General features: G+C 37.7%; 1 long non-coding RNA gene across 1 annotated transcript; it reads left to right on the top strand.

The window, feature by feature from the left end:
* The first annotated feature begins 2,682 nt into the window (after nucleotides 1–2,682).
* LOC123874750 lies at nucleotides 2,683–15,668 on the top strand. Its single transcript, XR_006798001.1, has 3 exons — nucleotides 2,683–2,768; nucleotides 8,565–8,569; nucleotides 15,589–15,668. It is a non-coding gene; the product is annotated as an uncharacterized LOC123874750 (long non-coding RNA).
* The last annotated feature ends 1,065 nt before the right edge of the window (nucleotides 15,669–16,733 follow it).

The following is a 16,733-nucleotide window of genomic DNA, read 5'->3' as shown; positions in this document are numbered from 1 at the left end:
TGCTATAATTGCTTGGTTGCATATTTTACCCGCTGACTTTGGCGTTGTGGACATGTTCAAATGAATGAAACTAAGTATAAGTACGTTTGTATGGAGAGAGTGACGGAGAGTCCTCTGTTAACTGGATTATTAACACAATCAAGCGACTGAAGCGCATCTAAGCCGGTTTAATCCAGTACATTGCATCAATATACTCGTACTAATCTATATTGTGTCCGGCCATTAACATAATCTCGTAAGTGAAATTTTATGTTATAATGAACATTCATTTTCCCTATAATTTGCGTTCTTTATTTAGGAGATAGATATATACGAATAACAAATACATAATATACCTACCTATTTAAGTATTCTTTATTTGGACTGAGAAAGAAGGTCTTTTTGGAAGTAGGTAGGTTAAAAAGTTAAACAAAAAAAAATCGGAGATATTAACGAATTTGAGTTTGTAACCCTTATAGGATTTCTTTGATGTCTATCTCTGTCTGTCCATCTGCCCGTTTGGCGCGCCTGTCAAGAATACCCACAGGGTACTTCCCGTTGACCTAGAATCATGAAATTTGACGGGTAGGCATGTGTTATAGCACAAGTAAAGGGAAAAATCCAAAAACCGTGAATTTGTTGTTACATCCCAAAAAAAATATCTTAAAATGTGTTCACGAAAAACTACTTAATTTACTAAATCAATGATTAATTTACTAAAACTTCGAGTCTGACTCGCATTTTACCGGATTTTTAATTGAAAAATAACAAAGTTCCTAGAAAATTTAATTACAGTAAACCACTGGCTTCTGAACTGACGGGCTAATTAGCAATTACCATTCAAGAAATTGTACTTGTCCTTCGCAGATCACTAACATCGTCTCACTAATTAGAGATTAACTAATTACTAACTGCTGAAACTCTGTTATTAATTATTGTAGCAAATGATCATTTAATTAACTTACATTTTGTGTTGCAGAAACTTACTAAATCAAATGCTGAGTAGGTACAAGTGTAGATTAAAAATTTATAACACCCCCGACAAGTGAAGGCTACATTAACTAGAAAAGAGCTGATAACTTTCAAACGGCTGAACCGATTTTCTTGGATTATAGCTAAGAACACTCTCGATCAAGCCACCTTTCAAACAAAAAAAAATTGGTTGTCTGTAAAGTCGGTTTACTGACGATAGTTGAACGTGACAACAAAGGCCGATTGTGCTTCTTTGTTGCTCGTTCCGCGCTCTTGCTTGCACTTCAAGCCTTACATGGAACGCCTCAGAGCGAGGTAACGCCGCATGAGTCATGTTTTTTCGTGCGTGCAGCCGCCGGCTCTATCGAATTATAAGACGTTGTCACGTCAAAAAAACTAAATTAAAATCGGTTCATTAGTTTAGGAGCTACGATGCCACAGACAGATACACAGATCACACGTCAAACTTGTAACACCTCTCTTTTTGGGTCGGGGGTTAAAAATCATAGGTATTATTGTTAAGATTTATTTAATTGAATATTTAAGCTAACACAGCGAGAACTGATGCTGGGCGCTCCAAATCCTAGTGGGTCGAATTAGAAATGAGGAGGCAAATCGCTTCATATATTGTATCCGTGTGCCTAATTTAGACTCTACTGAGACTTGAAATTTTGAATGTAGACTCCTACGGGATCATTAAAAACTGACACAATAGATTTTTTTTTGTATTCAGATACAAATTAGCCCTCGACAGCAATCTCAGCTGGTGGTAAGTGATGATGCAGTCTAAGATGGAAGCGGGCTAACCTGGAAGGGGTATTCGTTAAACCCATACTACTTCGGTTTCTACACAGCATCGTACCGGAACACTAAATCGCTTGGCGGTAAGATTTTGCCAGTAGGGTGGTAACTAGCCTCGGCCGAAGCCTCCCACTAAAATACGTATGTATTCATATAGGTATCCCTCCTCCCAACAAATACGTATGTAACTTTCAAATTTATCCGCGGTTCCTTTAGTGCTGCAACTATTCATGGGCGGCGGTAATCACTTAACATCAGGTGACCCGCCTGCTCGTTTGCACGCTATTTTTATTTGAAAAAAAAAAAAAATGTAGATACTTACTGCTGGTCTAGAGCATTGAAGTTAGCATGTCAGTCATAGTTCCAAACACTTTCACTTGAAATAAATTAATACTACGTCAATTTAAAATATGGTATTGTACCTACCTACATTTTGCCATGGGCAATCAATAACATTTTGGACATTGATCATTTTATATTCTAACTGCCAACGATTCCAACACCAGATTGATAGATAACTGAATCCTATTTCCAGACTTTAAAGTAAATTTTCCAGTGGCCATAGTGAAATCAAGTTTTTAGAACGGAAAGCCATCTGTCACAAACAATGATTGAATCCGGTGGTTTTGATTTATAACTACTTTTATGGCGTAGACATTAGACTCGGTTTTTGCAATTTAAAAGGGATAGATGGTTCAATGTTTCCATTTTTGAAATTTTGATTAAATTCAGGTTTGTCTTCGTAGACTGGATGTCGTCATCCAGTGGCGTGCAGACTGTTCGAAGTCAGGGTAGGCATTAGCTAGCTACATACCTACCTACCTATTTTCTGGCTGGGCATAAAGAAAGCCTCTTCATTATTTTGACGGCCTCTCTGGCGGTTGACGCGGTGCTAACTAATGTGGGAGGTGACGGGTTCAATTTCCGGCAGGGGTTTAAAATTTTATAATTTCTAAATTTTTGGTCTGGTCTGGTGGGAGGCTTCGGCCGTGGCTAGTTACCACCCTACTGGCAAAGTCGTACCGCCAAGTGAATTAGCGTTCCGGTACGATGCCGTGTCGAAACCAAAGGAGTATGGGTTTATTGAAAACTGCCATACGCCTTCCAGGTTAGCCCGCTTCCATCTTAGACTGCATCATTACTTACCACCAGGCGAGATTACAGTCAAGGGATTACTTGTATCTGAATAAAAAAATACGTATTTTATTGTACTCTTTGACGAAAACTGAGCATTGGTTATTTGAAATGCCTTTATGCCTCTATAGCCTTCACGCCACTGAACATTTGATCTTCACTTCTTAATCCGTACAATAAGATCTTACAAAACTTTTAACTAAACTGCCACTGACACAGCCGACAAAGATTAAACGTTTTTGCACTTTTGAACAATTTTAGAAATTAAATCAATTTGGCTCTATGGAAGTTCTTGCTTAGAAAGTACCTAATTCATACTGTGATATGAAAAGTAAAAGAAAGCATACGAAATATTTCATACTGTGAGATGAAAATTAAAATAAAACTAAGAAATCTGAGTGCATAAAAGTATTCGTAGCATAATAATGGCCCTACCATTCTTTGTCACTTTACCTCATTCGGGTCTGTGTGACTAAATTACAAAAAGAAAGCACGATTTCCATTTTCAAAGGGCATATTAAAAAGTTTTTTAGCGGAACATAGATTATGTAAATGGTATGCATCTCGTGAGTATGTTGGTACCATAGACTTAGAGAAACTAGATACCGCAAGCCGCCCGTCCAGCGTGGCCGTGGGCATTGAACCTAGTTGGCATACATATACCTACATGACTATTGAGTTTACAAGTGTAAATTAAAAATGTATAACACCCCCGACAAGTGAAGGTTGCAGTAATAACTAGAAAAGAGCTGATAACTTTCAAACGGCTGAACCGATTTTCTTGGATTATAGCTAAGAACACTCTCGATCAAGCCACCTTTGAAACAAAAAAACCTAAATTAAAATCGGTTCATTAGTTTAGGAGCTACGATGCCACAGACAGATACATAGATACACAAATACACAGATACACGGATACACACGTCAAACTTATAACACCCCTCTTTTTGGGTCAGAGGTTAAAAACCGTAGAAAAATCCAGTAGTCTTAACTACTCCAAACTTATTTGTAGCTTTATTTTTCTACGGTTTTGAACTCAAATGTCTCTGAAAGTATATTATCCCTACATAAGTTACAACATTCATTGGATGCTTGTTATCACTTACTCTGTCGATTGACATTTGGCTATCCAGGCCAACATCACTGGCCGCCAAAACAATGTTTTTTTCAAAATTGCAGACTTGTAGGTATGCTAGGTTCCATACAAAAGTGTTCATACCCTTTGGGGCCTATTTTATTTACATTTCTCTGTCACTACTATCATTTCTCTTTCCAAATACGAAAAATCTATCTTCTGTTGAAGTCGATTGAAACTTTTGATTACTCGTTGTGATCATCACTACATGACTTCCATGACGTCATCATAGGTAGAAAAAAATAGGTATACGGTTGGTTTCAATAACTTCATACTATTTAATGAACAAGCGGCATCTAGCTGTTCCAAATCCATGGTCGAAACGGACGTTTGTGCCATTTTCATTTTGTGAAGAATTTCTTTGCGTGGTGACCTAGAGTTACTATATCTTGAATGTGACTTAAGCTATCTTTCTTTAAAATAACTATGGTCTATGGACTCTATGGTTATTTAAAGATTACATCCAATAATATTCTTATTAACTTTAAGGTACTTAGAAGAAAAAGAAAAATATTGTGTGGGTAGTAGTTTATGGCGAGCATGCGTTGCATAATATAAGCGATGCATATAAGGAAAACCTATATACAAAATCTCAAGATTATATATATGTGGAGGTCTGGCAGTTACCTTAGTCAAACCTCTGGGAGGTTTGACTAAGGTAACTGCCAGACCTCCACACCCGTGGACTCCACAAGACGGGATGACAGGTCCTTAAAAAAGGATCTGGCATCTGTTTTTTTTAAAGTATTAGTATAGATTTAAGTTTATTTTACAGAATTTTCAATTACTATTAAAAACCTAATTCTGTATTAACTAATAGAAACCACATCCAACATATCGAGGATCCCATAAATTTTAATACACAGTCCTAAAATTCCGCCCGGTTTTCCGCATTCGACGCGAAGAACAGTGTGGCCGGATGCTAGCATCTTTTTTTCACGTCATATCTCTTCCCTTACATTTTTCATTCCTCCCAAATTCGCATCTAGCCAACCTGGTGTATTATGAAATTGAAGTCAAAGGCTCACATTTAGAACTGTTGAAATTATGTAAATGCACTAGCAATCATAATTATTATTATATTTCATTAGCTTATGCCCCCAACTTCATCTGCATGGCCTACACCAAGCCTAAGTCCCTTGATCTAATCTGATCGAATTTAATCTGAGATGGGCCGGCGACGGCGATGGGCTGAGATTATAGTTTTTTTTTTTAAATTCAGATACAAGTTAGCCCTTGACTGCTATCTCACCTGGTGATAAGTGGTGGTGCAGTCTAGGATGGAAGCGGGCTAACCTGGAAGGGGTATGGCAGTTTTCATTAAACCCGTATTCCTTTTGGTGACTACACGGCATCGGTCCGGAACGCTAAATTGCTTGGCGGTACAGCTTTTCCATTAGTGTGGTACCTAGCCACGGCCGAAGTCTCCCGCCAGACCAGACCAGAAATTTAGAAATTATAAAATTCAAATCCCCTGCCGGGAATCGAACTCGGGACCTCCCACTAATAAGACAGCGCTTACCAATGCGTCATTGATGATGATAAACCTAAAAAATACATAGGCAAGGAGGGCAAAAGTTAGAATCATGTAATACAAGAGGAGAACAAAAGGTAGAATCATGTTAGAATTATGTAAATGACAAAAAAGCTTGGATTTGACTCGCTCCAGTAATACACGGCGCTGCAATTGTTTGTATACAGTATGGCATAACTATTATTGTAAATTGAATACTTGAAAAGAGCAACCGCCGAGTTTCTTGCTGGTTCTTCTCGGTAGGAACGGCATTCCAAACCAGTGGTAGATTATTTTGACGATTCAAAAGCACTTGTAAAAGTTTAATTGAATAAAAATATTTTGAATTTAGAATTTTTTTTTTGAAATCTATGGCACTAACCATTTGGTATTATACACTACACACCTCATATTTCGTTGTGTTATATGATTTAACAATGCTCTGTATAGCTATGTACAAAGTAGATTCCTCTTCCAAAGTAGCAAAATAGCAAAACTTTCCACGTTCAAAGCAAACTAGCCGTGTAAGCAAAGTGAACCGACTTATGAGAGGTGGCCGCTGGGGAAATAAGAGGTGCGACGTTTGTTGTATGCCATCTGTGAGAACAAACACGATAAACAAAAGTGTAGACTGTCGTACTATCATTACAGGAGATAGTACACTGACAGTATCATTAAAAGAGATAGAAAAAATACCAGACAAGTGCGAGTCAGACTCGCGCACCGAGGGTTCCGTACCACAATTTTTTTATTTTTTATTACCGTACAGTCTATATTCTTTGTTAATATTAGGTTAAGAAGTTTATTCATATTGTGTCACCCTAGTTCTATTGTTAAGCTGTGGATAGTGTAGCTGATTAGATATTTACTAATATTTTACGATATATTTAAGTTAAAGCTTTAATATATTATATTATGTAATTGTTTATTGTCCCAAATGAATAAAAAAATACAAAAAAAGTAAATCGGTAAGGATCTATTTTATTAACGAACCGCTAAACTAACTTTGTTTTTAGAGGTTTATTGTTAATATATAAAAAAAACTATAATAGTCAGAGCGTTGGATTTATTTTTCCTGTAAAGATTGCACCACGAAAATGACTGCTACTTAGTTTACAATTAACATTTCTTAGATTAAAATTTTTCTTAGATTAATTTAAAAGTTGCTCCTACAAAAAAACAGTGCGACATTGCGGCATTGCACGCGCTTCTCCATACAAACGTATTTACGCCTATTCTTCGTTGCTCATTCGTTATTCTTTGTTGTTCTAGATCTATAACTAAGCAATATTATCGATTTATCTCTCCACTAGCTGATACCCGCGACTTCGTTCGCGTGGATGTAGGTTTTTTAAAATTCCCGTGGGAACTCTTTGATTTTCCGGGATAAAAAGTAGCTTATGTGCTAATCCAGGGTATAATCTATCTCCATTTTAAATTTCAGCCCAATCCGTCCAGTATTTTTTGCGTGAAGGAGTAACAAACATACACACACACACACACACACACACACACACACACACGTAGAAACTTGTGACACGCGGACACACAGATAGACGAACAGACAGACAGCAAAGTGACAACAATCGGGCTCCGTTTTTACCTTTTGAGTACGGAACCCTAAAAACTCAAATCCGTGCAGACGAAGTCACTTCCATCAGCTAGTGCTTATCAAGTTAAGAGTGTACGAAACTGCTTTACATTTTATTGATTGCTCTTTTGCGCTTGTAGCCAACTGAATGGTATTCGGCAATAAAACGCCAATTTTTGGCCATACATTCAGAGATTTGCATAATACCGTCCGCGATTTCCGCTTGTACATCGCCGGGAATTTCGCATATTAATGGCAACATCCGGCGGCGGGTATTATGCAAACTGAATTCAATTATATGTGCGCATTTTGATGTAAGCCATTATAGAGAAATGCCAAATTTTCGCACAATACCTATTGATGGGTGTTGTTAATTTTGAATTATTATTTTCCTATTGTGTAGTTATCTAAGTATGTAATTTTGTTCTGCAATCAATTTATGAGTGTACTAAAGTTGATATAGCATACAATGTTTACAAGCATTTAATAGAAAATCAATTTTCGAAATTCTTAATTTTTCTTTACCTTTACTTATTTTTTTCTATATATTTTTTCAAAATTTTATGTTCGGCCCAGTAGATTAAGATCAATATGGCTGTGACAGAAGGACAAACAGACGCACGAATCATCCTATAATAAGAGTTTCGTTTTTCATTTGGACGTACGGATTTCCACAAAACGTTAGTAACTATTTCTATTAGTTTTGGTTTTAAAAGTAAGTTTGTACCTATTTTTCTAAATCCACGTAGATGAAGTCGCGGGCATGAGCTACATACAGACTTTACAGAACTTAATAATAGTTGCGTCTCTAACATAGGTTCCTTATAACACTTAGAATTTAAGCTTAAATTGTTAACAAGAACAAGACAGTCGCCAACTCCACTCGCAGGAGTCTTGCCAAGAATCCCGAATAGTTTTGTAGACTTTACAACTGCTACTTGCTGTAGTACTAGAGAGCACCTCTTTAGTAGGATTAAAATAAATAAAGTTCAATTTTCTTTAGCACTAAGGGCCAGCGCAAACAAACGGAGTCGAGTCAAAGTCAAATCATTTATTCAAATGTTATTAAACTGTAATGCCCAGTTTTTTACTTCTTCTAAGGCTCGATAGTGTATCTATGAGATGTGTTGTTTAGTATCGTAATAGGTATATGTTTATTTATACAACAATATAAATTAAAAATTTATAACACCCCCGACAAGTGAAGGTTACAGTAACTAGAAAAGAGCTGATATCTTTCAAACGGTTGAACCGATTTTCTTGGATTATAGCTAAGAACACTCTCGATCAAGCCAAGCCACCTTTCAAATTACAAAAAACTAAATTAAAATCGGTTCATTACTTTAGGAGCTACGATGTCACAGACAGATACAGAGATACACCCGTCAAACTTATAACACCCCTCTTTTTAGTTCGGGGGTTAAAAAAAGTGGTGATAGCCGCAGTGGTAAGAAATATTTTGTGCTGATTTTCGTCCAAAAGAATTTTCAAAAAGGGAGAACGTTTCCTTCACCGATTTTACCTACGGAATCGAAAACTTCGAAATTCCTACCGAAACCGGGAAAGGAAAAGTTCTCCCTTTTGAAAGGAAACGCTACAAACTTCGGCTTCGTTTGCTGGAAAAATGGTCAAAAGGTATTCGTCCGTGACAAATCACTAATAAATGCCTACTAATGTATGAAAATTAAACCTTGGATCAGTAGGTTTAACGGCGATACGTCAAAATGGGCAATAATTGAATTCCGTGCGCATAATATCGCTTAACCGTTGTTGCAATTGCCCAATGTTGCCATTAGCATGCAAAACTCGCGGAAATGCATGCGAAAATCGTGCACAATTGCAAGATTAGAGCACAGCGCTAGATACTGTGCCAATAGGTGTGAATGGGAATCATTAATCATTGAATTATTTATTGTTAACGATTACTTTTTTAATTGCTTGAATAACGCACGTAACTCTGAAAGGTTAGAGATGCGTGCCGGGAATCGAACTCCTGACCTCGATATGAATCTACCTCGAATACAGCTTAGCCCGAGGGCAATAACTGAATTCAGTGTGCATAATATCGCCTGTCTGAATGTTGGCATTAGCATGCAAAATTCGCAGCAATGCGTGCTCAAATCGTGCACATTTGCAGCACTAGACCAGAACGGGAAATACTGTGGCAATGGGTCTGCATGGGAATGAATTAATTATATTGCTGAACGTAAGTTCTACGGTCAAGGTTTCACTAACCCCCGAACCAAAAAGAGGGGTGTTATAAGTTTGACGTGTGTATCTGTCTGTGGCATCGTAGCTCCTAAACTAATGAACCGATTTTAATTTAGTTTTTTTTGTTTGAAAGGTGGCTTGATCGAAAGTGTTCTTAGCTATAATCCAAGAAAATCGGTTCAACCGTTTGAAAGTTATCAGCTCTTTTCTAGTTACTGTAACCTTCACTTGTTGGGGGTGTTATAAATTTTTAATTTACTCTTACTTCTATTGATGTTGGTAGGTTATGCATGATTTTATACACTCTTCAATCTTAATTAAATACAAAAAAGGAAAACGTGACTGACTGACTGAGTGATTGATCTATCAACGCACAGCTCAAACTTGTCGGATTTGACTGTTTGGCATGCAGATAGCTATTATAATATGGCTATGGGGTTAAATAGAGGTTTGAAATTCGCGGGTAAACGCTAGTACTCAAAAAAACTTTATGAGTATAAATTTACTTTGGATGACAATAGATGATTATGGTACCATTGAGGTAGGAGGGGTGGATATTCAAGTACACATTTAAGTAAATATTCCAAAATTTATAATTTCTTCTCTATACAAAATACGGTTCCATAGAGGGGAAAGAACAAATGTAGTAATTAACGGCACTCCAGTAAAGAGCTGTATTGTGCAACCCTTTCCCTAGGGATCCTAGGTTGCCACCCTTTTAGAGACTACGTAGGTATTAGGTACGAGTAGTTCATAGTTATATTGAGTCTAGGTAGATGATATTTCTATTAATATCTAACTCGTTAAAATTATCAGGCTTATTTTAATCCCTGACAACTCTAACTAATGGTGGTTAATAATCAGGTTAGTTGTGTGTTTAGTGATGTTCACAGTAATATACTAATCGACTTACATGAGAAAGCTTTTAGACAGTAACTTATGGGGCACAATGCGATTTGTTAACAAGTGTAAATTAAAAATTTATAACACCCCCGACAAGTGAAGGTTACAGTAACTAGAAAAGAGCTGATAACTTTCAAACGGCTGAACCGATTTTCTTGGATATTAGCTAAGAACACTCTCGATCAAGCCACCTTTCAACCAAAAAAAACTCAATTAAAATCGGTTCATTAGTTTAGGCGCTACGGTGCCACAGACAGATACACAGATACACACGTCAAACTTATAACACCCCTCTTTTTGGGTCGGGGGTTAAAAAGAAAGAGTAGCGCATTCACTCTTTTACCTTGTGAAAAAGCTTTGATAAACAAATATTTACAACATCGACTTCCTATATTTTATTTGGGGGATTCAGTTAGAGTTTGACTTCAGGTATCATGCACATCTGACTTTTCGTAGATGCACGGTGGTATCCATGAGGAACTCCCTACAAAAAAAGGTACTCGATAATAAGTTTTTAGTGGTTTATTTAGGGTAAATTATAATATTTTCTTGAGATATAACACTGTCCGACAATCAACAATATATTTTATTTTTTAACCTCAGATCCAAAAAGAGGGGTGTTATAATTTTGACGTGTGTATCTACTATCTGTGTATCTAATGAATGTATACTAATGAACCGATTTTAATTTAGTTTTTTGGTTTGAAAGACGACTTGATCGAGAGTGTTCTTAGCTATAATCCAAGAAAATCGGTTCAGCCGTTTGAAAGTTATCAGCTCTTTTCTGGTTACTGTAAACCTTCACTTGTCGGGGGTGTTATAAATTTTTAATTTAATGTACTAGATGATGCTCGCGGCTTCATCCGCTTGGATTTAAGCTTTTAACATCCGGTGGGAGCTTTTCAATTTTCCGGGATAAGAATTAGTAGCCTATGTCCGTCCCAGGGATACAAGCTATCTCTGAGCTGTGTGTGTTGGTACTTTAAAGGTTTGATGTCTGGTACCATTAGCAATTAGTTTCAATGAATCCTATCCAGGCTTTACGTAGATATTCTGCAGTGGCACATTATCATAAATCCTGTCCGTTAGCTGGTCTGGAACAGACATAACGGCCGAAGAAATTAGAGGACTGACTCAGGGTAGTCTTTTGTAAAATATTCGCTTTTATATGATACCAATTCTTTTGGAATTAAAATTACCTTATAAGTTTGTAACTTAGAGATTGAGAAAAAATGCATATCCATATTATATACCTAACTAGTTATAAATGCGAAAGTGTATCTGTCTGTCTGTTTATCTGCGAGCTTTTCACGGCCCACCTGTTTAGCCGATTTATATGAAATTTGGTACAGAGGTAGTTTGCTTGACATAGGCAACTTTTTATCCCGGAAAATCAAAAGAGTCCCCGAGGGACTTTACAAACCAAAATCCACGCGGACGAAGTCGCGGGCATCATCTAGTGGTTACTAATTTAGTTCAATGGCCACTCTAAATAGAGGAAGTTTAAACTTCATCATACCTAAACATTGTTATTCAATTTTATGAAATTATCATGAAGCGAATAGCTCGGACTAATAACTCCGGGATGACGTCACGGGCGCGTCTCGATCTCAAATTGCCCTGTTAATCGTCTATTCGCCGAGAATCGCATTATTCTCAGCATAAAACGTGTCACCTGAATAGTTTAGGGGATCTATACATTGAAGACTGTCTTGAGACAAACAGCAACGCAGAATAGCGCTGACTTGACCGGGATCACGGTATCGTATTGTGCCAGCGTGCGACATCGTGCGAGCTAAGGCGCCTTATCGTGCTGTGCTACGGTGCGACATCGTGTGTTACGGCCCAACGTCGTATCGTGCTTCGGTGCGAAATCGTGTCGTGCTACGATGCGACACCGTACGAGCTAAAGCGCTTTATCGTGATGTGCTACAGTGTGACACCGTACCATGCTAGGGCGCGACATCGTGACACGCTACGGTCCGTCATCGTGACTTGCTACGCTGTGGCATTAATATTATGGTGCTACGGTGCGAGATTGTGTCGTGCTACGGTGTGATATCCTGTGAGCTAAGGTGAGTTGTCGTGCTCTACTACGGTGCGACATCGTGTCGTGCTTCGGTGCGACATCGTGATGTGCTACGGTGCGACATCGTGCGTGCTACAGTGCGTTGTCATGCCTTGCTACGGTGTGACATCATGCTGTACTACGCTGCAAAAATGGAGTGTAGAGGTAGTGTAAGGAGCTCGATTTCTGTGTATGAAATAGTGTTCGTTAAAATTTGCTATATAAGGGTGGCGCTACAATAAAAAATAAAAAATAATAAATAAATTTCAATGGGGTCCTTAAAAACCTATATCCATGTGGAAAAATCGAATTCTACGTATCTTTTACCTGACTACGGCAAAACCGAAGGGAAAGGGTTATGATTTTATCAGTCAATGTATGTATGGATATATGTATGTATTGTATGTGGGTATGTGTGTATGATTGTATCCAGATTCTGTGTGTTCCACCGTAGCGTCTGAACTACTGGGCCGATTTTTTTTTAATATAATAATAGCGAGCAAATAAGCCGGTGGGTCACCTGATATTGAGTGATTACCGCCGCCCATGAAGATTTACAAACCCAGAAGTTGTTGATGATTGATGTTTGCCCCGTGAATAATCTTGTATGAAAATCTAGTGAGAACACTGCCAAAGCGAGTTGGGAAGGGAATTTGGGAACGGAGGGAGCAATTTTTAGTTTCACACTCATTTAAATGCGTTTCTCTTCGACGGCTACTATAAAAATGCATAGCATTGTTAACAAAACAATTTTCGCGTAGACCGTCTTGACTTCGAATTGCAGAGATCCTTACACAAACGAGGGTGGCAATAAATATGTAAATTCAGCACACTCTACAGTAAATACGCAATTTTAGTGTCTACCCGTTTCAACTTTATGTCCAATTTCCCGTGAACGGAGTTGTCTAAGTTTACTATTGTCATTCTTCGGGAATTTTCGTTTTTATGTTTTTTCCTTGATCGATTTGTATTGTAGATTTTTGACATCGTGTCGGAGCAGGTGTAGATAATGGATGGCAAATATTTTTCGGTTATTGACTTGTTTTTAGATTTATACTAGCTGATGCCCACGACTTCGTCCGCGTTTTCCGAAATCCCGAGGACACTCATTGATTTTCCGGTATAATGTTGTGATCTGATGTAATGATTGAGATAATGTGTATCTCATGTGTGTATGTGTAATGAGATCTATCTGTTTGTCTATCTGCTAGCTTTTTCCATTTAACCAATTTTGAGGTTTATAGGACATAAACATGAAGGACATTTTTAATCCCAGAAAAGCAGAGAGCATGGGATTGTAAAAAAAAACTAAACGCATTTTTATTTGTTTTTTAATTTTAACAATTTTTTAGAACAGTAGTTTAAACTCTATTACTTTATTAGTCTGCACGATATCAGAACATCGTAGATGCAAATGGAATTCGTTATTCACGAACTGTTGTAAGAAGGTACCTGTAATCTTTAGGAAAACAGTTTTCAACACTCTTAGGTATCTCTAGCAAATGCTATTTGCAAGTTTGTCGAACTCGGGAACACCTGCATTTTAAAAAAGCACAACATAAGGACGTCGAATTCGCACCCTATAGTTACGTACAACTAAATTGCACACAACAAAACATCAATCCGAAACTTTCCCTGTCTACAAAATGTCTTAAGAGGGGTCTCTCCGCCACTCGCTCCATACAAACGTAGTTCCAATTTTATTTGAATATTAAGCAACCAAAGTCCATGAAATTTTGCAGACATATTCTAGAAACTAATATCTATGCTTGTGGTTTTCCAGATTTCTGTTAAAATATTCGGTTTCAAAGTTACGCGGTCTTAGAAATCCATACACAAATCTTTGAGCCCCTGTAATTTTAAAACTACATATTTTTAGAAAAATCTAAAACACCACAGACACGGATATTAGTTTCTAGAATATGTCTGCAAAATTTCATGGACTTTGGTTGCTTAATATTCAAATGAAATTGGAACTACGATTGTATGGAGCAAGTGACGCAGAGAGCCCTGTTAAGTAGGTACGTCCCAGTATACCTCCTTAGTTTATTGTACACAAATTCCCAAGTATTCGTATCTACAATGTGCCGAGTAGCGCCCGCTCGCAAACTTTGTATTCTGTATTGTTCACCCTAATTTACACGACATCACTTCACGAACTTTGCTGAGTATAAGCGCCGTTTTCCATTTCAAATTTGACTCGTCGTTGCAGACGGTAGACGAGACGTAAGACAATTTTGACGTACAGTAATAAAAACTTACACATGTAGCTTTAGAAACAGATAATCAGCAGCTTCGCCTTTGAAGAGCGTTGCTTATGAGCGACAAAGACGTTGTCGTTCATAATGCAACGGGGTCTTCTCAGATTGTCGCCAAGTCCCCATCTTGGCCTAATAGACCTCGAGGTCTGTAGGGCCAAAATGGGGCCAAGATGTCTGAACTCTTTTACCGGGTATGGCACAGGGCAGAACACTTCCCCAGTACTAAATTTTAAGGCTAAGACGTGATGTTTTGTAGCTGATTTGTAAGTCTCAACGATAAATAACGCTTCACGAAGCAGAAGCTGCCGATTATTTATTTTTAAAACACGCTGTGATAGGTTGTAACTTCAGCATCCTAACCTCTAACTTTTCGGAATTATTATGTCCGTTTCAAGCAATTGAATATCACTTGCTTTAACGGTGAAGGAAAATGTCGCTTAGTTTTCCATAACGTTCTCAAAGGTGTGTTTGCTGATCCACACTTAACCAGCATGGCTAATGGCCTAAGGAAACCTGTTGAACTAAAATGAGCTGATGATTGTGATCATGATGAATTTGTAAAGGAATTCAATCGTTTTATAACTAAAGATTGGCAGAATTTTGCAATAGTAAGCAATTAGTGCTGAAAAAATTGAATCAGACAATTTGATCGCAGAATCACATACATAAGACAGTAATGTCTTTTGTCTGGAATCCTATTCATGTAGGATGTTTGGAATTGCGGCAAGTAAATCGAAAGTAGATCGCTGCAACTTCTCAATTATGGCTATTATGATGAAGCGTGAGTGCCTTGTAAGACTTCAAAACTTGGAAACTTGGAAATAACTCCGAGCATACACGTTGTCTGATTAAAACCTACTTACCTCCCTCCTTGACAACCTCCCTGGCGCAGGGTGAGGGCTGTGGTCTTATAAATGGTAGGTCATGGGTTCGATTCCTGTCAGGGGCAATTTGAGATTGTCGCTGGTCTGGCCTGGTGGGAGGTTACGGCCGCGGCTAGTTACCACCCTACAGACAAAGCCGAACCGCCAAGCGATCTAGCGTTCCGGTACGATGCAGTGTAGAAACCTACAGAGAGTATGGGTTTAATACACCCTTCCAAGTAAGTCCGCTTCTACCTTAGACCGCATAATCACTTACCACCAGATGAGATCGCAGTCAAGGGCTAACTTTAGACGTAGATTTTTTAACTAAGTATTCATAACTTGTAAAACTTTAATTTAGTGGTACACTTTTTAACTATTCAGAACTTGTAAAAGTTTAAATATTTGAAAAAAACTCTTTCTATTTCTACTTGCCCGAAAGTATATTAGAAATTCCATCTGGATATAAAAAAAACAGGCCAAGTGCGAGTCAGACTCGCGCACTGAGGTTTCCGTACTCGGGTATTTTTTCCAACATTTTGCACGATAAATCAAAAACTATTATAGATAAAAATAAATAAAAATCTGTTTTAGGATGTACAGGTAAAGCCCTTTCATATGATACCCCACTTGGTATAGTTATCTTATTTTGAAAATTGAAACAAATTTAAATGTTTTTAAAATGATGTAACCACAAATTCGCGGTTTTCAGAATTATTCCTGTACTTGTGATATAAGACCTACCTACCTACCAAATTTCATGATTCTAAGTCAATGGGAAGTACCCTATAGGTTTCTTGACAGACACGACGGACAGACAGCCAGACGTTTTTCCTTTTGAGGTACGGAACCCTAAAAAAATCAACTCCACGAGGATGAAGTCGTGCGAAATAGACAGTAGATCAATTTAATCTAGAATGCTCTAGCACGACTCTAATAACTATAGGTAGTTCAGTATTAGATACTGTAGACAATAATCTCGGGACGTGAGCAAAGTGGCTGTGTAGGATTAGTAGCACTTTGAAATATTGTCTCGATACAAGATGAAACGACTTCAGTAGAAAAGCTTCACAATCAGCACTTTTAGTTGCCTAGAAGAAATCGCTAGGTACTTATTGCCTGTATTTTTGTCTTGCTTTATAATGTGCTTTTTCTGTACTGATTTTGTGGTGTACTATAAAAGTGTAAGTATTCATTGATTCATTCACTTCATACGATTATTAATTTTACTCCTATGCACAGTGATGGACACATATACAAACAATTATAGGAACCCCCATAGTTGAAGCCTGCATTGCGTTC

The sequence above is a fragment of the Maniola jurtina genome, chromosome 19, assembly GCF_905333055.1.
Source record: "Maniola jurtina chromosome 19, ilManJurt1.1, whole genome shotgun sequence".
NCBI lineage: Eukaryota > Metazoa > Arthropoda > Insecta > Lepidoptera > Nymphalidae > Maniola > Maniola jurtina.
The sequence above is the reverse complement of the archived record's forward strand: the minus strand, read 5'-3'. Positions and strand labels throughout refer to the sequence as shown.